The following is a 6,427-nucleotide window of genomic DNA, read 5'->3' as shown; positions in this document are numbered from 1 at the left end:
ACGCGAAACCCACCACAAACCAAAAAAACCCTCCAAAACCCAGCCTGCAGTCACTTCTATATGAATTTTGCCTGTGGCTGTTCATTAGGCTCCATTCTCCAGTCATTTCTTTCTGGGCCTTTGTCTTTTTCTCCCCCCTCACCAATTCACAGTCCTGTGGACTGCTCATGTTCAGACATTGCTTCTTTAGCAACAGTGACAAATTGTAATAAATTGATTCTTCTAATTGTAGTCTTTTGGCTTCAGGTTCTTTAGGTTAAAGCATCATCCGTGTTTTTTAACTTTATGAAGTTTTCAGGCTGACAAATCTTTCTCTATCATGAGGGAAAGAGAAGAAAAATAACCCCTTAGAAAAGAACATTAGGAATCAAAATGCTTTTTTTTCTCCTTTCTCTCGCTAGTACAAAGATTGCAAAATACATGTGTACTCTGGAGCAATTATTTGCAAAACTCAAGCTACACTGTTGAAACAATTAAGTTTAATATATCAGCTCGTTTCATCAGCAAAACTGTTCAACTCCTCTCAAGCCTCTAAAGACATAGCTCCTTTCATCAGCAGTCAATAGGGTAAAAGTGACTTTTTTAGGCTGTATCTGGATGGTGGAGTCCTTCCACCACATAAGGAGGATGATGAGTAAGGAGTCACATTTATTTCCTTATTCAGGTAGCACAGGGAGCACATCTTTCTGGAGCTGCCCAGGGCACCCAGGGGGAGGGGAGTAAGTGGGGCAATTTGCCCCAGGCCCCGCAGGGGCCCCCATGAGAGCTTTTCAGGGCCCCTGGAGCAGGTCCTTCACTCACTCCAGGGGCCCCGGAAAACTCTCACGGGGCCCGGGCCCCCAGAGCTTCTTCCGCTCCGGGTCTTGGGTGGCAGTTCGGCGGCGGGGGGTCCTTCCGTCCCGGGACCTGCCACTGAAGTGCCGGGTCTTCAGCGGCAATTCGGCGGTGCAGGCCCCCTACCGCCGAAGACCCTAGGCCCCCTGAATCCTCTGGGCGGCCCTGGAGCTGCCTCTTTTGGAACTATGGATGTCTTCATGGACAGGAAAAAGAACAGGAGTACTTGTGGCACCTTAGAGACTAACAAATTTATTAGAGCATAAGCTTTCGTGGGCTGCAGCCCACTTCATCAGATGCATAGAGTGGAACATACAGTGAGAAGATATATATACATACAGAGAACATGAAAAGATGGAAGTAGCCAGACCAACTGTAAGAGGCTAATTAATTAAGATGAGCTATTAGCAGGAGGGGAAAAAAACTTTTGTAGTGATAATCAAGATGGCCCATTTTAGACAGTTAACAAGAAGGTGTGAGGATACTTAACAAGGGGAAATAGATTCAATTTGTGTAATAACCCACTCTCTATTCAAACCCAAGTTAATAGTATCTAATTTGCATATTAATTCAAGCTCAGCAGTTTCTCCTTGGAGTCTGTTTTTGAAGCTCTTCTGTTGCAAAATTGCCACCTTCAAGTCTGTCACTGAGTGATTAGAGAGGTTGAAGTGTTCTCCTACTGGTTTTTGAATGTTATGATTCCGGATGTCCAATTTGTGTCCATTTATTCTTTTGCGTAGAGACTGTCCATTTTGGCCAATGTACATGGCAGAGGGGCATTGCTGGCACATGATGGCATATATCCCGTTGGTAGATGTGCAGGTGAACGAGCCCCTGATGCTGTGGCTGATGTGATTAGGTCCTATGATGGTGTCATTTGAATAGATATGTGGACAGAGTTGGCATCGGGCTTTGTTGCAAGGATAGGTTCCTGGGTTAGTGTTTTTGTTGTGTGGTGGCTGGTGAGTATTTGCTTCAGTTTGGGGGGCTGTCTGAAGCAAATACTCACCAGTCACCACACAACAAAAACACTAGCCCAGAAATGCAATACTTCAGGTGTGGCCTCACCAGTGCCGAATAGAGGGGAATAATCACGTCCCTCGATCTGCTGGCAATGCTTTACTAATGCAGCCCAATATGCCATTGGCCTTCATGGCAACAAGGGCACACTGTTGACTCATATCCAGCTTCTCGTCCACTGTAATCCCCAGGTCCTTTTCTGCAGAACTGCTGCTTAGCCGGTCGGTCCCCAGCCTGTAACGGAACACGGGATTCTTCTGTCCTAAGTGCGGGACTTGTTGAACCTCATCAGATTTCTTTTGGCCCAATCCTCCAATCTGTCTAGGTCCCCTGTATCCTATCCCTACCCTCCAGCATATCTACCACTCCTCCAAGTTTAGTGTCATCTGTGAACTTGCTGAGGGTGCAATTCATCCCATCATCCAGATCATTAATAAAGATGTTGAACAAAACCAGCCCCAGGACCGACCCCTGAGGCACTCCGCTTGATACCAGCTGCCAACTAGACATTGAGCCGTTGATCACTACCCGTTGAGCCCGACAATCTAGCCAGCTTTCTATCCACCTGTAGGATGTCAAGCACTCACTGTAACAGCACCTCCTGCTGGCCATCCAGGAATTAGCTCGATTCCAGCACTCGGCGCACCCCCTGCTGGCCAGTGTGTCTCCTGCCTCAGGCCCCGTGTCCCTCCCGGACCCCGGTGCCCCTTATCCTGGGGGTTTGCCACACAGCAGTCCCCATGCTCTGGGTCTTCCTTCCCAGGGGAACTCCCAACCCTCTATTCCCACCTCACCTCAGTGGCTACTGCCAGTCATCATCTAGCCCCCATTCTCTGGGGGCAAACTGCAGTCTGTAATGGCCACTCATCACTGGCAACGGGGTTGGATCTACTGCCTTTCTAGGCCCTGCTGTCTCCCTGCAGCCCTAGTACCTCCATTGGCCTTCAGCAAGGCCTCAGCCTGGGCACTCGCCAGGCCAAAGCTCCCCAGCACTGCTCTGCTTCTGGTATCCTGGGCTCCCAGGCAGCAGGTCCTTCCCATTCCAAGACTGGAGTGAGACTGACCCAGCTCCTCCCTTAGGCCTTATATCAGCCAGCTGTGGGCTGATTGGGTGTGGCCACAGCTGTGGCCACCTCCCCAATCAGCCTACCCTTTTCCCTTAGGAGCGGGGTAACTGCCCCGCTACACAACCTTATAGTCCATTCATCCAATCCATACTTCTTTAACTTGCTGGCAAGAACACTGTGGGAGACTGTATCAAAAGCTTTGCTAAAGTCAAGATCTATCACGTCCACTGCTTTCCTCATATCCACAGAACCAATTATCTCATCATAGAAGGCAATCAGGTTGGTCAGGCATGACCTTGCCCTTGGTGAATCCATGTTGACTGTTCCTGATCACCTTCCTCACCTCCAAGTGCTTCAAAATGGATTCCTTCAGGACCTGCTCCATGATTTTGCCAGAGACTGAAGTGAGACTGTAGTTCCTTGGGTTCTCTTTTTTCCCCTTTTTTAAAGATGGGCACTATATTTGCCTTTTTCCAATCATCTGGGATCTCCACTGATCGCCATGAATTTTCAAAGATAATGGCCAGTGGCTCTGCAATCACATCAGCCAACTCCCTCGGCACCCTTGGATGCATTAGATCTGGACCCATGGACTTGTGCAGGTCCAGCTTTTCTAAATAGTCCTTAACCTGTTCTTTCACCACTGAGGGCTGCTCACCTCCTCCCCATACTGTGTTGCCCAGTGCAGCAGTCTGGGAGCTGATCTTGTCTGTGAAGACCAAGGCAAAAAAAGTATTGAGTACTTCAGCTTTTTACAGGATAATTCTACAGGATGCAGTAGTGCCAACCTGCTAGAGTATTCAAAACTCTGAGATTCGCTTAAAATTCTGAGATTTTAAAAATCATAGTTGGGGGGAGGGGGCACATCCATATTTGGGGGGATGTTTTATTTATGTTGGGGTTCTCAGGTTTTTCACCTACATTTTTGCAGGGAAAGTTCTCTAAGTGCCTGTTCCTACCTCTGCATCTGCCTGTGCACCTGCGCGTTGCAGTCCCACACCAGCTGCCCGACCACCTAAGACTCAGAAGGTAGCACAAAGGCCAGGGCTTTGTTTAATATAGAGCTCTGGCCAGGCAGCAGCCTCTGTCCCAGGGTGTATGTGGGCAGGAGCTGGATGGCTCTGGGCACTGCTGGTGAGCTGTCCCATTGTGTTCTGGCTCCTGTTCTGGTGTGAGGCCGAGATTGTAACCAGGTGTTTTCCATGAGAATGTTTCCGGTGGCTTTAGCCCCAGTATGGGGGGCTAGTCAATAGCTGCCAAGCTGCTGGAGGTGGTGTATTGCCCCATGTGCTGGTGTAACCCACAAACCTCCTGGGGGTGGTGTTCTGTCCCATCGAGTGGCACCGAGACCACGTAGCGAGAGAGAGAAAATGAATCTGCTCTACAGCCTTAGCTAACAGCCAGTTGGATTTAGCGGTAGAGGCTCATACACTAAACTCCAGAGGTCCCAGGTTCAATCCCACCCACCAATGATCGTTTGTCGGCGTTACACTCGCAGTGTGTACATGTCTGTTAATCCACACAATCCCACTCTCTCCTTGTGCTCCCTTTAGCTGGGCTGTGGAGAGAGGTGAATCCATTTTAACTAATTCACATCTCAGAACCCCCCACCCTGAAGAACCAGCCCATTTGCTAGGTAGGCACTGGGCACAAGGCTTGCTACTCCACTCAGCTACGGAGCAGGGCTCTGTTACAGCAGTGGGTTAATTCAGGCATAGTAAAGCCGAAGCTACTTGTTCTCCACACCAGGACCTGTGCGAAGCACTGTGAAGTGGAAAGCACATGTCACAACCACAGCACTGTTCAGAGGCAAACCTTCTTGCTAGACAATCAGCTAAAAAATTAAAAATCGTGTAGCTGGCACCAGACCTGAAGACCTGGCTATTAATAGAAGGCAGCACAAGCAGAAGTGAGACAAAGCAAAGGCCATTCAGAGGGCAGGTACAGTGCTGCCTATATATGACACATATACAGCTCTTCTGATCAAGCGTGACGCTGAGCTGAACCACTGACTCAAAGGAAGCATGATATGGCACTAACGCCCCCAATGCTCCCAAGCCTCCCCTGCTGCTCCCCAGGAATGCACCACACCCAGTGCTGTACAAGATAAGAGAAAGCTCTGCTTCCAGCAGCCCGTGCGCAGCATTCCTCCTTTCTGGGCTCTTTTATTTTAAGCCTTAATAAGTTAACTTTACTACGTACGGACTCATAGCAAAACAAACTTGGACTTGGGGCTGGTGGAGCTCTGCCTGGGGGACTCAGAAGAGAGGGCAGTCGGGCTGGGGTGGCCGGCTAGCACAGTTAGACAACATGAGGTTTAGAGCAGGTTGGGAATTTTCCGAAGACCTTTGGGGAGGGGCAGGAGGGACTGTGGGGGATCAGAGAAAAACCACTGTGTCAAAACTGAAGTTTTGCAGAACCCTACCAGAGTTGACGGTACTTTTCTCGGGAACGGTTCTCAGGTGCAGGGTGCAATTTCTGGTGAAAGCCAGAGAGAGAGGGAGACACCCCGTCCCAAAAAAGCCGGAGGCTCAGAGCACTCATCTGGGATATGGGAGCCCCAGGTGCAAGTCCCTGGGTTGCCTGAGGCTGGTGAGTGTGCTCTGGGATGGGAGGTGGGAGGAGGCTCTCTGTTTTGTCTGTCTGTCTCTTGAGGCAGAATGGGAAAATGTTTGAAACTATGCCAAGTTTCTTGAGCTGGGAAAGCAGCGTCCTGCCCAGCTCCAGCCAGTTCGACTGAGATAAGGCTGGTGGCTGGCGTGCAGGGGGCTGTGTGTGCATGAAAGAGGGCTCTGGGCAGAGGCGGGAGTGGGAGTGAAAGACAGAGCAGGGAGAGCTCTACTGTGGGATGTGTGACAAGGGCAGGGAGGGTGGAGAGATGGGGGACACCTGGTCAGAAGTGGGGGCACCAGGCAGCTCCCTCTTATTCACTCTTGTTCCAAGGCTTCAGGTTGCCAGGCTTCAGCAGCTCTGTAGCCCCACCGCAGGCCTATCTGGGGAGCTTTCCCGCACTCCTCTCCTGCTCTGGGTCCTGGGCTCTCAACTCCTCCTCCTTGGCTGAGGGATTCCCCAGCCCTACCTCCTGGGGCTGTGCTGGGATTCGAGCTCGTCCACAACCCGCCAGTCCCCCCATTCCACACAGCCTGCTTTGGTTGGACGCCCAGGCTGCAGCCCCATGGTTCCGGGGGCTCCAGCCTCCTCCTAGGGGCTCGGCTGGGATCCAGGCAGGTTTCCCCAGCTCCAGTCTCCCATCTGGTTCCCATACTAGGGGTCACCTGACGTGCCTGCCTCCAGGCTCCCCTGCAGGCTGCCTGCCCTCTCCCTCAATCTGCCGGAGGGTCCCCGCAGCTGGGCTGTTCACAGTAAGGGGCTAGTTACCTGGTTAACACCAGCTCCATTCCCCAGCTCCTTCCCTCCTCCTGTAAAAGGGCAAGGGCCAGGCCCTGGAGCAGAGGTTGGCTGGCCTAAGGCTCCACCTCTCCCTAAAGATACAGACCTCCCTGTTA

The 6,427-nt window shown here is 51.1% G+C and overlaps 1 long non-coding RNA gene across 1 annotated transcript in view; it reads right to left on the bottom strand.

The window, feature by feature from the left end:
* LOC117877543 overlaps window positions 1-5,492 on the bottom strand; it is a 7,950-nt gene extending 2,458 nt beyond the window's left edge. Inside the window, exon 1 of the long non-coding RNA XR_004645744.1 lies at window positions 5,347-5,492. This is a non-coding gene — a long non-coding RNA (uncharacterized LOC117877543). The remainder of the gene's footprint in view (window positions 1-5,346) is intronic.
* Between the last annotated feature and the right edge of the window lie 935 nt (window positions 5,493-6,427).

Source organism: Trachemys scripta, chromosome 5 (genome assembly GCF_013100865.1).
Source record: "Trachemys scripta elegans isolate TJP31775 chromosome 5, CAS_Tse_1.0, whole genome shotgun sequence".
Classification (NCBI taxonomy): domain Eukaryota; kingdom Metazoa; phylum Chordata; order Testudines; family Emydidae; genus Trachemys; species Trachemys scripta.
Note: the sequence above shows the minus strand (reverse complement) of the source record. Positions and strands in the feature narration are given on the sequence as shown.